Genomic DNA, 19,903 nt, shown 5'->3' on the forward strand with positions numbered 1-19,903 from the left:
TACAGACCATCTTTGTGTTATGTTTAACAAACCCCACAGGAAATTAATAGAACACAACTCTACATTGCAGTCAATATCTAAGCCAGTCATTAACACATACTGCTAATGAGGTGACCGTAGCTTGCCTATGACTTGTTCTATAAGAAGGCTTGCTAGTCCCAAGAGTCTTTACACGGTGTTGCATTCCCCCTGTTTTAAGGTTACTTTGTGTAGCCTTGCAGATAGGTTCTACTATCTCATGCTGAACACCAGTGTGCCAAACTGAGCTATGGCCATCAGGTTTTAGAGGAGAAGCATTTGGTTGCTCAGTTCACTGTCACGGCCACATTGCCAGCTTTGAGCTAAAGATGGGTGTAAACAAACAAACAAGCAACATGCGTTGTATATTCTTCGCATGAAGAGACTTTTCTTCAAAGATCATTTAACTGTTTCTACCATAAAGTATATAAATATGTCTCTTAAATTACACATGTTTAGGGCAGTGAATCATGGCAGGAAAAGAGAATTTCAAAAATTCTTCATGATAACTCTGACTTCAGGGCAACTTATGAAGTCAATAAAGATAAAACACTTGACAATTCGGATATTCAGTTATTTTAGGTAGATGAAATGAGGGAAACATCATTGTTTATCCATCAAACATGTTTCAAAACTATTTATCTTTCTATGCACTCTGACACTGGGGGGATGTAATTATTGTGCCAGTGGGCAAGATAAAACTGTGAAATAGCAAATATATGGAAAAGAATGGTTAGGGTAAAAAAGGAGAAGGAAAAAATAATAATAATGAAAAAAAGACAATGGGTGGTAGACCTCACAGATGTAGTACCTACTATCTGTCACATGAAAAAGTCACTCAGAAATCCTCAACTGTATTTGGCTGCATATCAGCTGAGTGTGGAAGTCACCCCTCACCAAATATTGTTCTGTTCACCTTTTAACTGAAAGGGATCAATAACATGATTATGTACAAAAAATAAATAAATAAAACCTTATTAACATAGCATTTCATATGACAACACAAAACCTGGGAAAGAAAAAAAAAAAAAAAAAAGAGTAAAAAAAAAATGAGTAGAAAAAAAAAAAAAGAAGTCATTCACTGAGAAGATAACAACATTTGCAATGGTAAAATAAATCAATTGAAGGAGGAATGACTTCTGTAAAATGTCAACAGAAGTGTCTGGTTCACACATTCATATAATACATAAGCCATTCACCTGACATTGTATCCACTTGCTGTGATAGTTTACCTGAATGAGGGCCTGTAAAAATTCATTTTTCACCCTATTATGCTATCAGAAGTGTTTGTTGTAAGTGAAACCCTTTCTAAAGTTCATTTGTTATAAACCAAAGGCAGTAACATTGACATTAAACCAAGTAACCTTATTGCTTTCCAGTTTTTCTCTAGATGTACTTTGCGTTCATCTGCATTGTCACAGACCACCTAATCTAAAAGGGTATTATACAATCCTCTCTTGAAGGTACGTAAACTATGCCTAAAATAAAGCGTGTGGTTCAACAGTCTACAGGTACTATATTATAACAACAGCTAGGAAAGTTAGTCATAAACATACGTTTCAATATGATTCAAAAAATCATCCATTGAAATTTATTGATTTGAAGACCAGTGAGGACTTTTCAGTCATTTAGCCTGACATCTTGTGTTACACACAACATAGAGTTCACAGTTACTTCAATATTGAAACCAATGGAGCCATTTCTCTTGTCAAGATCAAATGCAGCAATAACATAGGAACCTGTATGCCACCCCCTGAACCGAGGTTTGTGTACCTTTCAGGACTAATGGAAGGGTGGCTGCACATTTAGTTCTCCCCTTTTCCTTCCTTTTTCTTGCTCTTTTCCCAGTAAAGTCCATGGTTGATATTTCACATAAAACTTCTGGCAACAAAGTTCTTATTAGTTCTTATTAGGACAATAATTCAATAGCAAAAGAGGGAAGCTATGCATCGGTGCTATTTTCTCAGAGTTCAGGCAGACTGAGAACACAGGGAGTAGAGTATAGATGTAGACATTTCACATATATAGGAAATGTGTGTAATGCTGTGGTCCAGCTGAATTCAGAAAACTGAGCAGCATGAAAATAAATTCCCAATAACAAACAGAATACACACAGTTAAAACAGAAAATAGTTTGCAAGAGATCCATGGGCTACAGTATGTTTGCATACAGCAGTCAACTAATGCCTAGTTTTGCCAGTTGTATTGACTCTGAGCATAAATTTACTGCAGAGTAGCAAAAAAAAAAAAAAAAAAAAAAAAAAGTGGATCTTGTTTACAAATTATTTATTTAAAAGATATTTAAAAGATAAAGCAACTAAACTATATTTGATAAATATGTTGTGTGCTGAGAATAGTTCATTCTACTCTACATGAGCCTGTACACAATGTTCTGAAACGTGGAAACGTGCATGATATTCAAAAATCTTCATATGAAAAATAAATGCGTTGAATCCAAATGAAGATATATTCCAAGCTTACATTATACGCTGGGAAACTCTGGTCAAGAGTACCAGTCTTTGTTTGTCAGCACCGCACCTGGCCATCACCTGGTATCAAAGCTCTTTCAAAAGATCATACCAATCCATTCCAGTTATTTCTTTCTTCTCAGCCTAGAAAACAGGAAAAGATAATAATTGGTGAGGTCACATGAATTGTTTTCATAAAATTAAACATTTTCAAAAAATAGGCAGATATGTTTGCTGTCTTGATTTTTGACTGGATAGTTTCTATATCAAAGAAGTAATTTAGTTGCCCAAAGACTCTAGAAAAAAATCTCAATAATTAGGTGTTTGAGCTTGTAACTCAGATGTCTGGAAGTGTCTCTTTGTCTCACAATGGCCACCTTTTCTTTTCACATCTTCCCAAAATAAAGGCAGTGGTGTCTATACAGTTTTGGAACTGCCAAAATTTTTACCAGCCTGATTCATGATATATCCTTTGTATAATGAACTTGGCAAAATTGAGAAGTTTAAAACTGTTTTTCAAGATCACTCTTTAGCAAAACATTAAATGAAAGAGAGAAAATAATCTGTATGGATGAAATATAATACATGTCAAGGAAGAGCAATACATCTTTCTTTCCAAGAATTCTTAGGACTTCATTAATTTTCCAAGCTCATTTCTTACAGTTTATTAATCCCATGCTGCTGAATCTCCTTTTCTTGTGCTTTTTTATGATCTCTTTTATATTCACAGGTTGGGTTTCCCTTGTGAATCATCAAAATTCACATTATTTATATTTGCCCTACCCCCTCTATTTTTGCAGATAAGTCATGTCTGGGTACTGATTGAGACTGGGGGGTAACAGCCATGTTTTCTGGGTGCATATAGTACCACTGATTGCTTGTGATCACTGACCTATAGACTGTTATCAAAAAGATCAGTGACATGAAAAGGATTGTGCTATGCTCACAAGACTATCAAGAGGAGTTAGCTATCTAATCTGCTGAGATACTTCTGTAAATCTTGTTTGTCACCTACTGCCTTCTACGGAACCTCAATAGCTGCATAAATCTTGCCTTTGATCTACAGTTTTTCCTTCATATTGTATTATAGCAGCACCAACACAACCATGCCTGAGGCACTCTACAAATTCAGTAAAACATATATCCCATCTTTAAGAGCTTAAAAGATCTCTTCTACATGTATGAAAAAGGGATTAAAAAAAAAAGAAAAAAAAAGAAAAAAAAAAAAAAGAATCAGAGAAAAAGCACAAGGATGACCACAATTACAGAATGGCATTTTCCCAAGAGGAACCACCAAATACACACTCCCTCCTGGAAAAGGAATCAATTAAGAGACTCCAGAGTAACATGATCTATAAAATCATGAGTTACATAGAGAGGATAAACAGAGAATGATCATTCACTGCTCAATGTTGCAGTACAATGACATGAAATCAAAGTAGCGGTTGGCAGACTGAAAGCAAAAAAGAGGGCTTGGTTCTCACACAAAGTGAATATAAGACACAGTGCTGCAAGGCACTGGGGAGATCCAAAGGTTTACCCAGTTTCACACTGACGGAAGAGAAGTCTATCAGGGGTGATTGACTACTGAGATAGTGCTTCTGCCTGAGGCAGTCCATAAACATGAAATTGCTGGAAGAAAAGAGAGAATTCTTGGCACGTTCTGCTACCTTTGCCCTATTCTTAAACTCATCTGGTTCTATTCCTTGCCAGAGAATGATCTTGGACTAAATAAACCTTTAATATGGTCCAGAAAAGACTTTTTATGTGCTTATGTTACATTAAGAAAACAACACAAGTACAGAAAGGAAATTTGGATCAATGTGCATCACAGACCAGCAGCAGAACTAGTATCAGGTCTTCCATAAGAGCTGTACACTAACAGCATTTGTATTTGTTCTCATAAATAAAAATGACCAGAGAATGTTCTTTGGTCCTGAAGCCAAGTGGCACAATGTGGCCATTGTCCATAAATTTGAACTCTTTTACTTGCTGGACCCAGAGTTATCATATCCAGACTGGTCACTGGAAATGTTCCCTGGCCAACACCAACTCTTGAGAATTATCATAATGCAAAGAAAAGCTTGATCTCTTCTCTAACACCAGCCCCTGTCTCTAAAGGAAAAAATGAATATATATGTATATATATCCTCTCTCAGTCAGGCACCTTTGGAGCCCACTGGGATGGGTTTCTTTTGTTGCAGAATAAAACAAGGATCCTATTTAGCAAGTGCTTGGTGTGACTCGTATTATTGGCCCAGGTCTGCTGTCTGTCCTGGAACACAATGCTGATGGTAATTGCAAACCTGTGTCAACTAGTAATGATGCCCAGTTCTATAGTTCTATCTTTCCTATCCATGCTTCTATTACACAGAAGCACTCAGAGAATGTATTTACATTTCAGCATAATTTGAAATCCTGGTATATACCCAAAAGTGACAAAATGCTCTTGTAGTACCTCCCTGGGGATCCAGATGCTGAAATTAATGTATTGCTATGGAAAGTTGTGTGTGAGTTCCCAGGGAGATGAAGAACAGTGAAGAATGGTAATTCTGTGTCATTTATGCTGCTTTTTCCAGACTAGCTTAACTCCTTGTTATGATAGCTTCTGTTATTGAGTTGGAGAAGGGAAGATAAAGAATCCTAGCTTTTTTTTTTTTTTCCTTCTTTTCTCAAAATTCAGCATCTTTAGTGAGCTAAGAAATACGGTTACCATCTCTGTCAGTTGTATACACACGGTAGTGTTATTTGATATTCCTGACACCAGGAATATACTGTTTAAAAAATGGAACAAAACAATGGGCATTACTCCCCTCTCTCCGTATTTTCTGCTTCCCAATCAAAGAAAAGTACTTGAAAAGCATGAACATTATGTTTAAAAATAGCTCTGCTGAAATATGCCCAGAGATCAGAAGAAACTTCCATATTTGGAAGAACCTACAGTATGTTCTGCCAAAGTATTTGGCTTTTCTTTAGGTCAAGGCAACCCTGGGCTTTGCTGCTGTTCCCATAATGTGCTATAGACAGGGTGAAAGTGCTCTCCTGTCATTTCCAGTTTACAGTACAGTTTGTGCTAGCTGGTATGGGAAATGCCTTCACAGTCATTTCTACAGCAAAAACCTCAATAACTATGAAAGCATGTTCTCCCCTGCTGTACTTGTATTTCCTGTTGATATCCATGGAGAGCAATCAGAATTTTGTTCTGGAAAATTGTAGGATTTTTCCCCTTTTTTTTTCTTGTTGACCCCTCCTCCACCCATCTGTTCAAAAATACTCCCTTGATGTTATAAAAACTTTTTCTTAGAAAACTTGGAAGGAAGTAGTGCAAAAATTACATTCATTACATCTATTTAGATTCTATTTCTTCCCTTCATTTTGTTTTACTTCTCAATAAGTCAATTAAACTGTTTTCTTAAAATCCAGGTTTCTATCACATATTTCATGTCAGAAACATTCCTGTTACCAGCAGTCATAGTGAGTAAAAATATATATTTATGTTAAATTGGATTCAGCCAACAAACTGAGATTTTCTAATTTTTTGCCTACTGACACCCCTTTGTATATCTAAAGAATCAAGTGCCTATGCAATGCTTCTAAATACTGTGAAGTATTACTATGTGATTAACTCAAGTATATCTTTATATTCCCCTTGACCTACTCATCGGGTAGCTAACTACTGTACTGGTATAGTATATTGCTTTGCATTCTTTGCCTTGTTTCATATTTTTTGTCTTTCCTAACTCTGCCTTTCATGATCTACTTGACATTAGCACTCATTTTCGTGTTATAAAGAAGGTTGTTGCCTAAGCTGGAGGGCCGGAGGCATTACACATCTTCAGTTTTGTTTTGTTATCTGAGTATTTAAATCTTTCTCTGTTAGCATATGGATCCCAGGCCTTCAGAAATCAGGTTCAATCATGGTGTTACCTCTGATCTCCTTTCCTGTCATTCCAGTAAAACAGTCTGCTCCACTAAATCAGTGATTGTCTCTTAGGTAGCCCTGGCAATAACAATGTGTCGTTTATCATCTCAGTATTTCCTACCACTCAGTCTGCTTGGTAGCCCTCCCTGATCAGCCCTTCTGAACCCATGGCATAGGTATCTCAAAGTCAGGGTGAAGTGACTTCTCTTATCCTCAAAGGGTGGCTGAGTTTGTTAGTTCAATTCAGTGTACAAAACTCTATGCATTGAAAATAATAATAAATAAATTGCGCAGGGCAGTTGGCAACAATTAATGTCCAAAAACAATCTTTCAGTGCTTCACTGTAGCTCGAGCCAGCATACTTGATAAGTTTGATTAGAAATAATAGCAAGCAGCCAAAGCCTCTTAATTCTGATGCAATTACATTTATAATCCATTTCTCTACTACTCTTAGTCCCACCACTCCTGACGTGCTGTCTGGTCTTGTGGGGCCTTTTGGCCAAGGCAAAAGAAGCTGAGGCTCTGCTCTGTAGTGAAGGACTATAATGAGCTCACATTGTCTCATACAATGCAGTATAAAGTGTTAAAGATTGCTTTAAAACTGGAAAAAAGAATGCAGCCAGTAAATCCTACATCTGGGTTTATAGGGACTTTGTTTTGTGGGCAATATCAAAGTTAGGAAATAAAATTTGCTTCAAGGATTAAGCCTCTAATCCTTGACTCTCCTTTGGCCAATAAACCATCTGATGGATAGTGTAAACCTCCATCAAATTCTGCATCTCAAGACTGACTTTGCTAGTCCCTAGAGCAAAGAAAAACAGAAAACTTTGCATGCTGCTTGCAGCCTTGTCACCCAGCAAATCAGTAAATTCAAAATATGACTTCAGGAAGATTCATATTTTGCATGACAATTGACTAGTTGATAAGTGTTGCGGAAACACCAGGGGCTTAATTAATGATATGGCATGTGTCTCCAAGACCACCTCTTTGTTCAAGAGGATACTATGCAGGAAGTCAAAATAACCATCACAAAACTCTTCAGCAAGCCTTCCCTTAAAATCCTAGTGAGCCCACAATATAATTTGTGAATTTTCCTGGTTTGGGGAACTCAGTCATTTAGGAAAACTGGAGAGATACTCTTTATCAGGAAGCGTAGTGACGGGACAAGGGGTTAGAGCTTTAAATTAAAAGAGGGTAGATTTAGATTAGATATTAGGAAGAAATTTTTTCTGATGTGAGGCAATGGAATAGAGAAGATGTGGATGCCCCATCCCTGAAAATCTTCAAGACTAGGTTGGATGGGGCTTTAAGAAACCTGGTCTAAAGCAAGATGTCCCTGTCCATGGCAGGAAGTTGGAACTGGATGACCTATAAGGTCCCTTCCAAACCAAACCATTCTATGATTCTGGGAGAAAAATTGAGGCCTATGCAGCAGTCAGTGCAAGTGTTGGTCTTCGCTCTATTGTTTCATTGCTGTTGTTTTATTTTATTCTATTTCTGTAGAGAAAAGCCAACTGAAGTAAGGATTCAATCCTTTTTCCAAGAGGAAAAAAATATAGTTGTTTGGTATAATGATTTTGTATTAGCTTGATGACTTTATTTGATGACTGACGACAATCCAAATGTAAGAAAATAAGGTAACGTCTTATCTGTCAAGAGAAATGATTTCAAAATCTTAGGTAAGCTATGTTTTTCATCGGAAAAAAAAAAAAATAGAATAAAAAGAGAGAGAGATTATGGGTGAGGCTGAACTGGGACTTGGTACTATTCAAATATTAGAATTTACACCAGCAATATCTATTTATTTTTTTCTGAGTCCTTTATAATTTGATTGGGGTTTTAATCTATTAAACATTCAATTTGCACTGAATTTCAGTGGACTTTAGATATTTCTTCCTCCTTATGCTCTTCTGACAATCTCTCTTCACCTGGAAGTATGGCTTATATAAAATCATGGAGGAGACATGAAGTACATGGACAGAATGGCAAATGTTTCTGTTTCAAAGTGTGTATGACAACACTCAAGTGTTGCAGCAGTAGTGACAAGCGAGATAATGTTGGCTCCAAAGCAGCAGTCATAGCAGCTTAGGTGCACTTAGCTCAAATCTTTTCTACGGTAGACTAAACCGTCTCAACTCACCTGATTTGTGCCTTTGGCTAAGACGGCTCACAGGAGTGTTTGTCATGGCTCATTTGATGAGTGGTAACCTGTTACTTTGAAGTCATTTGACTGAACATCTGACTCTACCTCGTCACTGTCTCTTCAGTTCTCACCCCTGAAAGAGTGAGCTGGAAAATTAGGGAACACATTAAAGAGACTGAATGTTTTCTCTTACTCCACATTCATAATTGAGCCTTCTGGTTTATCTTGCTGAAGCTGATGAGCAAACACTGAGCAGTTGGATGCCCTCACATCTATCAAGACTTTCAGTAGTGACTTCTTCAGATGCTCAGAGGACCAGGAAGAACTCCAGGCTGGTAAACCAGCTGCCATATTCCTTCTCGATTAAACCCACCAACAGTCTGTTTGTTCCAACGGCAAAAATGTTTGTCTATTGTCTTTATCAGTCCTTCCACCTTTACTCTTTACATCAAATACATTGCCAACTGCAGGCTGGCAGCTCTTTTTAGTGATCCTTAATGGGAATATTTCACAGAGTTATACTTTGTAGTACAGGAAGTATTTTAATAAACACCGTCACTGACAGAGACTGAGCCAAGGAACTTAATACATGAACATAAAGCATTGCCAATTGTTATAGGTTTTGTCTAGCACTTGTGGAATGGCACTTCCCATACTTCTTTCCTTCTCTGATGTGGTACATACTCTTAGTCTTTCACATTGTATTAAATTAATGTGTCCTTACTGTTGACTTGCTTTCCTTTTTCTCCTCTTCTAAGAACTGTTGGTTTTATTTTCATTTGTGGCTTACACTAGAGCCAGCTTACATTTGATCACTACCAGTGCATCAGAGGAAATATATAGTACACACTGTGCTCTCAGTTGTGTGGATGGGGAGCTATACATAAAACTCAGTTAACAATAATATGACTAATGAATATGCTGTACCATGGGTTTCCAGCAAAAGAGCAACTTACACAACCCAGCCTTTATCACATTGTTTTTGTTAGCCATCACTCTTTATTTACTGTCACTGAGACTGGGAAAGACGGCTTATTTTCTCAGCATTGTACATATGCATCTGTGCTGGAGCTAGCAGTACAACTAGTTCTCCATTTTCCTGCATGTTTTTATTTTATAGTTCTTCAGTAAATTACTCCTTCTATATTGAAGTGGAATGTCTTTACACATTCTACCTAGCACATTGTATTCTACTTTTAAGAAATCATAAAGGATTATACTAGACTTTATACAGGTTATCAATATACTGAAGATCCTAGAAATGCAGGGTTCTTATCTAGCTTATTCAGTGTCAGGGGTTTAATTCCAAGGTGTCAGCTCACTAGAGGCCTAGGATATGATTTCCAAACCTCTATAAAACACACTGCTTATGTCTGTATCACTTCTACGTGCTTATGCATGGGACAGATTTACTAGATGTCCAGGAAAGCTGTTGTTCCCTCTTTGCTTTTGGAGAGTTAGAAAATGGCTGCATCACTGCTCAGCCTCTCTTCCTCCAGAATATTTTCCACTCTGTCACAAAAGCTGTACCTTTGCTGCCTAGGTACTCATACTTTAGATTCAGGATAGAACAAATACTTTTCTGACTGGATTTCATAACAATTGCTGTAGTTGGGTCCCAAGTGCTTGTTGATGTGAGAAATAAAGAAAGAGTACAAAAATTTTAGCAGGACTACCTAGTCTTTAACACCTTCCTTTCCTCTGGGTTTTTGCCACTTCCTTCTTTAATCTCTACACTCATTAGAAATGCAATCATCGTAGCAAGGAAATGCTGAATTTCAAGGCAAGTAAATTGCAACCCACTCTCAGAAAAGATCTACAAGGGAAATCTCTGAGACATGATTGTTCATTTAGATAGCAAATATATATCTTAGCAGAACATTTCAAAGACAAGAGAATGGCCATTAGAGTCATTGCCATTTCAAATGAATGCCACACAGCATCTCCATTTCAGATCATTCATCCATCTAAATATTTAATTGTTTCTCCTAATTGCTCTTTATTAGCCCCTTTAGCCACTTCCCCAGTTGTACTTTACAGTGCAGAACCAAGTAATTTACAAAAACATAATTATTCATATTTCGGTAAAAGTATCTCTTCTAGACTGAAGGAATAGAGGGTTATGGTGCAAAATGTGTGGGGTTGATGTATACCCAGTTTAATGTTTCTTCTAGTGATTAAGCCAAATCTCCTTCAGAGTTTAAATATTTAAAGGAAGAATTCAGTGTTATTCTTGGAAAGCTTACTATTTACGCAAAAGAGTGGACTCTACAAAAAATCAATTCTCAGGCTGTGAGAGGCAGTAGCCTCTTAGGTTTTGTGCTTCTCTGACTCATACAGATAAAAAGGCTTCATGTCACATTTTGGCTCCTCAGTGAAATCCTTATCCTGCTTGTTTGTTCCTCTACAAAAGCTACATGAAATTCTTTTAAAGTCCTATACCCAGACAAGGGCTGATCCCTGGGCTATGGAAAACGAAGTGACTTGCCAGTCTGCTGTACCCCTCACTACCAATGGAGCACAGACTTCAGCATGACCAGTCTGCAGCAGGTGCTACAAAATACTAATTTTTGTATCATTACAACACACCACTTTTGCATACCTCCCCTCTCCCAGCATCTTCCCCCAAGATAGGGATAAGATTTTTATGCACTAATAATATTGTGTACATCAGTTAAGGTATTTAAAATATTTCTTATTCTCTCTCAGAATGACAGGCCACCATAAGGTATTTTTGTCTAGGAACTAAAAATGGAAATACCAAAACTAGTAGGTACATTTGGGAATCAAAAGCAAATCTCTAAAACAAAACAATCCAATACTGTGCATTTTTAAAATGCATTCCTTTTTTTTTTTTTTTTTTTTTTTTTTTTTTTCCCAAATACCCCAGATCTACACAGAGGTGAAATAAACATTAGATATTGTACAAATGTGAAAAAAGATATCTCAGTATTTTGGAACTGCTTAAAACAGTGGGAGACCTAGCCTGCAATCCTTATGTAGAAATTACCCAAATAAAGCTCCCACTGAAGCCAATTATTTTACTGCCATTTATACAATTGTATAAAATGAGCTACATGCTTTACAGAACAAATAAAGAAAAATCACATGGTGCCTTTATCGTCTTTCCTAGTTTGTCTTACTCTCACAATTCATTGCATAACAGTAACAAACCATAGGAGCAGAACAGAAAAGAAACACCATAAATGGCTATAGAAAACTCTATAAAAACAACAGCTAGAAGGGAGCAAAAGTTCCTCTGTTGAGGTCAGATGGCTACTTATTTTTAAGCATTTAACAGAATAACTTGCTTTTTGATTGACTAGCTGATAAATCAACTGGGGTTTTACCTAAGTGGATACTGAATGAGGACTTATGAATAAACCTGTTATAAACAATTAGATCACTGCTGTGTATTATGGCATTATTTTTATCCAAAGCCTTTTACTGAAATAGCACAGCTCTTGCCTGAGCTCCCTTGCCAGACGGTGCTGTGAGGAGCTTTTTGGCACTTCTTGCTCCCCTGCTTATTCCCCAGCCCAGTGGGCATTGCAAGGTTGTGGGGGAGCAGAAACCCTGCTGTGCTCCTTGCCGTCCTCCCTCTCTGCTCCAGAAGCTCAGCTTCTCCCCACAAGTAGTGGAGGGGGGAAGTAATTTACCAGAGCTATTATTATTTCTATTATTTAGCAAAGAAATCAGCTGCAATTTCATTTTTGCTTAAAATCTGACCATTCATATTCTACAAGGCTCTCCACAAAGGGAAGCTCAAAATGCCAGTCTTAAAGGGAGCTTGGCTTACAAAGATTTCTGATCCTTTCCCTTCCCTTGGTGACTCCAATATAAAACTCCACTGTAGTCAACAGGATTATATTGCAGTGAAATGGAGCTATGAGTGGGAGTACAGTGAGACCATTATATGAGACTCTCATTACTAATCATTTAATTGGAGAGTAAAAATATTTTCAGATTAGCCTAGGCATTAGTAAGAAGAAAGAAGAGGGATATCTCTTCCAGGCACATTAGCAGTAGAGCAGAAGGGACTTGAAAAAAATGTGATGAGGACATATGGAAGGGTAGAGCAGAACCTGAAGCTGGATGAGGAGAGAAAAAGAAGTAAAGAGGTGGGACCATGTCATCAGCTGGAGCAAAACTGTCATAGGTGTATTTAAATGTGTTTATATATATACCACAGAAACCAAGGAAGAGTTAAAATATACAGAAATGACAGTAGACCTTAAGAAAAAAAAAAAAAAAAAAAAAAAAAAAGTTATTCTAGGAGTAACCTGTCTCCTAGGTGTCTTATAAACACAATGAAAGGTAGTGAAAGAAATGGGGAAAAAAAAAATGATAAATGAGCAGACAAAGGATTATGAAATGGGAATATTGTTGTACCCGTATAATAACCTTTCACTGGCTTGGTCTGAGATTTAAGATGGTTGTGAGATTTAAAATGTTCTACATACTCTGGCTGCAGTATTTTTATGATAATGACACATGGCAAGCAAATGTATTACTATATTCTGCTTCAGCAGCAGAAGCACTTTTCTCTCCATTCAGGTTCAGCAACTTTATGACACTGTGGAAAGAAAGAGATCATTTTTTAAATATTCTGTTATCAAAAAAGAAGCAAAGTGAAAAATGCAGAAATGCATCTCTCCTCTACTTCAGGGCTGGATATCCCTTCTGCAGTGGTGTTCACCTTTCTATTGAGCATTTGAACAGTTTTATTGAACTATCTATCTATTGAGCATTTCTATTGAGCAGTGCTGGGGGAAGTTCCCCCTACTTCTTTGATGAACTGAAAGAACAATGGAACCAAACTGGTTTTGCATGTACACTAGGCCAGATCAGACATGTTTTCTGGGCTACAATTTATTTTGTATAGATAATCCCAAGCAGAAAACATCACCCACTAAAATGAAAATGCAACTAATACAGTAACTGTACTTTACCTTGCTGTGTAACTAAAAGAACTCTTCAATGTGACCTGAGTTCCTGTGCAGCACAGCTAATACCTTATTCATAGATAATGGGTCTCACAGCTGACTGAAACTAAAACAAAGGGAAAAGGGAAGCATGACTTCTGGTATTAAAGTCTCAATTTAAGAATTGTTTGCTTCCATAAAACATTATCTGTCTGAGGACCTGATTCTAGTACAAGAAGATCTCTACTCACTGAAGCAGAACTCTATTTTGACAATGAAGTAAGAAACAGTATAGTGGTGGCGAAAAGGGCTTTACTGGGTATTAAAAGGGCTCAGATCTAATACCGGCTGAGTGGATAAACTGATGCAAATCATGAGCTGAAGAATCACTGCACATTGCTCTGGTGGACACACTGAAGCCCTATTCTTTTCCACGTCAAATTCCATTTGCCACTCTCAAATGCAGAGATAGATGGGTATCACACAAATATTTTTGTTCTTATATTCTGTTATTGTGTAAGAGATTATGTGTTGACAGTAGAATAACAGGTCAGAGAAGATACCACTTTAAGAGACATGGCTAAAGGTAGCCATGGCTAAAGGTAGCATCTCTTTTCTGGCCAACAGGCAGTATTTCCTCCACATGAAAGCACAGCTAGGATAGGATATTGCTAAAGCCAAGAATTTTTTAAGATGTATTGTTTTGTACTTAGCATTCCAAAACTAGAAATGGATTAAGTAGTAGGGAAAAAACTGAGGCACTTTGAGTGGGACTTAAGTTCACATCAAATTTACATGTATAATCTATTCTCAGATAAATTATACAATTAAAAACTATCTCCCCAGTGTGTCCCACATTCTGAAACCATGGCTCTGAATGCAAACATCACAAACAGCACCCCTGTAAGCAGTACTTATTGGCACCTTCATAAATCATCTTATCAGAATCAAAAGCCTGGATAATCCCAGGGACTAAAACCCAGATTCTTAAAGGTATTTTAAGGATCTGTGTGTGTCATGCCTTTTTATGTTTATCACTGATTCTTACAGTCTCTGAGAAAACTGTGCCTCTGACATTTCCTTATCTCTCCAACCACACTCCCTGTGCTGCTCAGGTCTCTAACCATCCCTTACCTCTTAGGGTGGAGTCAGACAATTTTCCCATTCTCAGCCTAGGTATCAAACAGCCCCCGTATAGCATATGAGATTTGCTGCAGAAGGTTTAACTTATGTCCCAGCCTTGCAGTCCTGGTCCCTTTGAAACGGGATCTGTGGTAAAAGCTTTCTTTTAATTAAGAACAAAACTGTTCTTGAGAAAACCTATCTCCAAAGTAATACAACAAAGAGTTGATTGATCTATCGTTTCATCCATAGCTTTGCTAATTCTGACAAATCTCAACTTTTTGCTGCTTACTCTCCCACATTTTCCTCTTCAGGACATATTGTTCTCAGTAACAGCTACATCAGGTAAACCAAACCCAGCAGTCCTGTCTCTGAAAGTGAAGCAAATGCTTATTAGCACCAAAGAAGGGCAAGTACAGAGTAATCTTACCTCTGTCACGCATGCAATCCCTCACTCAGATGTTGCATGAGACAACTCTTTTGAGTATCCAACAGTGGACCTACATGTATATCAACAAACAGACTTCTTTTTTTTCCCCACAGATTAGTCATTTTTACTACTTTAGTTCTCTTTTATCTTTCTTCCTTGTATTGTTTTCTATGTTTTTGAAAAAATAGGGCTTGCAAGCCACTAAAAGTGAAAACAGGATTCTTTCAGATTCCTTTGACCCTTCTCTCAATATCAACTATCAGAAATATCAGAGCTATTTCAACAAATCTATAGTGTGTGGTTTTTTTTTCCAGACCACTTTTCACACAGCATGATGTTAAATTATTTTAATGTTTTCATATGGAACAGTTCTTAGTTCCCTCTGTAATTTCCAACTATCTAGCAACTTTTCTGTGTTACTGACAGTATTTATAGTAAATATAATTATCCACACATGAGATGCAAAAACTACATAATTTTCTTAGTAGCCCTTCAGCATTTGACCATGTCAACTACATTGTGGATATGTCTGTCTATTGTCTCTAAAAACTGTTTTCAGTCTCCACTGCTTTCATTCCATCACAGATTACAGGCACTCCTTTGTCTTGGAAACATGATAATATAATAAAATAAAAAATAAATAAAATAAAATAAAATAAATAAATATATATATTCTTTTTTAAAAAAAAAAATGGAGATTCAGTTTTAGACTATTCAATACAATGCTGACTCTGAAGTCAGAATAGTCCTGAGAAGAAAAAAGATAAGAGATCAAAAGAGAATAGACAAACCTATTATCACCTCCAAAAAAATGATGGAACCAACCCAGGAGGACATGTGAGAGCAGAGGGACAACATTGTTCATCACATTTTCTGTGGTATTGCCTACGAGTATGAAGAGAATTTCCATCAGATGTCTACAAACAATTTCATTGCCTTCTGTGTAGTTCTGGGTATTATACACCCTAATAGTCTAAACTTATGATTGTAGAGATTTTGAAAGATATTGTTAGGAATTAAAAAAACACATACCTGGTCTATGTCTCTGAGACTTGACTGCTCAGACTGTGACTCAGGGTAAAATGACTGCCTATTTTTTCAGGGAAACCTAACTGTCATTATTTGTGTCTGCAGACAAAAACTCTGAGGAAGGGAAGCTGAGGCACAACTACATGTACTTCGTGTCCACATGCACAGGATTAGGTTTGTGACGCCAGCCAAAGAGTGCAAAAAAATAAAATAAAATAAAATAAAATAAAATAAAATAAAATAAATAAAATAAAATAAAATAAAATAAAATAAAATAAAATAAAATAAAATAAAATAAAATAAAATAAAATAAAATAAAATAAAATAAAATGGAAAACCTTGAGGAAATGCAATGGAGCATGGTCACCTATATGGGACATCCCAAAGTTTTCATGATGGAAACATAAAGCAAAGCAGAAGATGTTTGGCAGTAGAGCCTGTTTCTCACCACCTTGACCTGAGGATAATCCTAGTAGGAAACAGCTTTCCCTTTAAGCTTATATAGACCTACAAGGATGTTTTGTGGGGACAGAAGGCAGTGAGTTTGTGATGTTTTGTTTTTCTAAGCTACAATGGCTTGGGCATTTCTCATTAAACTAAAGAGTTGTGTTCTGAAGCCTCAGGCAAAATTCTGCAGTATACACTTACATCCCGCATGTGTTAAGTCTGCAATGGTTATAGAAACTAAGCACAAAGCAAATATTAAAAGCCTGAACCCATTCACAGGTATTCACTATGGTCCAGATCTCACTTCCACTTCACATAAGACTTTTTTAATAGCATATGAATTATGAGATCTTCAAGACTCCATACAAAAAGTATCTCATAAAGATTTGAAAAGCTATGTTTCAGGTCTCTTGAGCAGTGGTTATAATTAAAACTGTTGAATAGTGATTATAGACTTGAACTATGAAAACAGGGAAGGAGAATCAGTGAAAATAAAGGTCTTGATTAAATTGGGACCTGATGGGGATGAGCTCAGAGACTTTTTTAAAACATAATCTGTAATAAAATTTTGTAAATCAGAGACTGAGATTACAAAAGGAAAATTAATTTCTAACTAAATTTCAGCTAACACTGATTTTTACTTATTCAAATTCCCTTTGACTTCATTCACAATATAATTTAACAATTGTCACAGAGTTTTACCAATAGACGGTTGCAAAAAAGCAGCCAAAGTTTGGACCAGGTGAACTTGTAAAAAGATTAAAGTTTTGGAATTTGAGCTAGAAATTTCAGATGATGAGCTTTTCTGATTCTGATGATTTTTGAAGGAATTACTGTAAAAACAGGTTGTGCTTTGGCCTTTCTTTTTTGGGGGTCAGGGGCAGAAACTGCTGAGATATACAAAAATATAATGAAATGCCAGTGGTTTCTTTGCTAGCCAACTGCACTTATAAACCTACAAGCTTACTACATATGCAGGCCACATATGGACAAATGATTAGGTAGTTTGCTTCTTAGTTAATGGTCTGAATTAATCAGTGACATGAAGGAGAGTGACTTGAATGGAGGACTTTCTGTGCCAAAAAGCTTTTATGTGGGGATGTAGTTAGACATGGCACTGATGCAAAATTAAAAAAAAAAAAAAAAAAAAAAAGCATAAGTGCTTCCAAGCCAAAGATCTGGTTTGTGCTGACCCAGCTTTGAACTTATAAAGGAATGGATGAATTCCGATTAGCAGACTAGTTTTCTCCTTCATCACAGAATACGGAGTGGGAGTAATAACCATATTGATGGAACCATAACAATTGCACTCTTACCTGAGCATGAGAAATGAAAGAGACTCAGAAGAGGGGGGTGACAGGGACTAAAGGCTGCTCTGCCATGGGTACACTTGCAATTCCTTCTGAAACTAGTTGATCATCTCCCCCTAATGCTGTCTGGAGCCTCATATATTCTCAAATGCTTTGCCACCAAATTTTTCACCACCCGAAAGGGTGCATGCTATGAAAATACTTGCAAGTAAAATAAATTAATGAATCTGGTGAAATGGGATATGAGAGGCAGTCCTTGTAGTAGTATCTTCATAGTGCACTTTCTTACATGTTTACTACACCCTGTGTCTGGGGCACTGACTCGGATTATGCACCCCCACACTCCCAGTTTACTGGATAGTACTGGGTAAATCACTTTTCACTTTCTCTGCTTCCATTTTCTGAAAAGTCTGGGGGAAAAAATCATCTTTCTGGCTTTGTTTGTAAAAGGTACTGTGAGCTTGAGCTAATATGTGCTATATAAAGGCATTAGTATTGGTACTCTTTTTTGTTAGCAGCAGTGAGAATTATTTTCCATATAAAGAAACAACCAAAGACATGTTCGAGCTAGCTGAGAAGGCAGTTCTTTGCTCTGCTGAGCAAGCGGCAATGCAGGTGCCAAGCTTTCCCTTTAAGCCAAAAGAAGAATGAAAAACTCCAGGGACAAAGACTGACTCTTTCTTATCCAGGGGCTCAGATCAGCATGCTACTTGTAGGTTCAGGAAACCTCAGGTCCATATCTTCCAGACAAGCTGTGAGCTGCTGTAATGAGTTCTAAAGATAACAGAAGGAAGAAAAGCAAAATAGGGAATCCCATGGTAAATTTAAATTCTCTGAAACACTTCAAGAAGAGCATTTAAATGTAGCTACCCCTCAAAGAGGGTGATGACAAGCTATTATGTGGAAGGATTTTAATGCATGACTTCAGTTTTTCAGAACTTAAATGTGAAAACACCGACTGTGTGGTAAGCTGAGATTTGTCTTCCTAACTCAAAGACTGAGCAATTGCAGTCTTGAGGCTGGGAAAGGAGGAGCCCTGATGAAAGGTTCAGATGTTGGAGCTTCCACACGATCTTTGCAGATTCCCTGTTCAGGACCCAAGGAAATCTCAAATAGAGAAGATAAAAGTTTTCTTTTCCCCAAGTACATCTGCCTTCACAGAGGCAAATGCATAAACCTGTCTGGATTTAGCCTAGCCAGTCTGGGAAGCAGATAACAATAACCTTGCAGTCAACTCTTTCTCTCAGCAAAGTCAAACTGGCTTTGGGACAACAGCAACAAACCATTGCAAACGTTTGCCATAGAAGATAGAATGTTTTTCTTATTACCTTCACAACATAAGGATGCAGTCTTTCCAGGTTAGGATAAAACAGAGTTACAGCCTAACTCAGCCTTTGCATGTCAAGGTGACAAAGTGGACAAAGTGAACATGGTATGTTCATGATATGGTGACAACAGTCATTGCATCCAATGATAATAAGATCTCAAGCAGAAAGAACAGTGGTCAAGGAACTACAAAAAAAAATCATGCTTCCACAAATTCTTCACCCTTGATTACGACCACACTGAAATAAAATGCAGACTATGGCAAGGACAATCTTGACCATCACCTAACACCCAGTTACCAGCTGTATATAAAAAATTAAATCTGACATATCATTATATCCATTGGCATGTTAAGACAAACATCCATGGAGATAAATTAATGACTCAAGATGTCAGCAAAATATGATTACTCCTCCAAAATATAAAAAATACTCCTCTATTTGGCCCAAAATTTAATCCAATGGCTTCTTTCTTGGCCCCTGAAAAATATATTTAAAAAAAAAAGGAAAGAAAAAAAAAAAAGGACAGCAGGAAAGCAGGAAGATGGCTTTAAGATCAAATGTAATGGAATACAAGACAGGCCATAAAATTAGTGGATTCATGGTAAAATGGACACTGTCACTACTGTAAACCAGACATGCCACTCAGGCAAGGGGTGATAAAAATGTATGGTTGAGGGACAGAATTTCAAATGTAATTATTTTTTGATTGATTAAACTACTTGATGTTACCATATGTTTTTATTTACTTCTAAGGCATTCTTG

Source organism: Anas platyrhynchos, chromosome 2 (assembly GCF_047663525.1).
Source record: "Anas platyrhynchos isolate ZD024472 breed Pekin duck chromosome 2, IASCAAS_PekinDuck_T2T, whole genome shotgun sequence".
NCBI classification, from domain to species: Eukaryota; Metazoa; Chordata; class Aves; order Anseriformes; family Anatidae; genus Anas; species Anas platyrhynchos.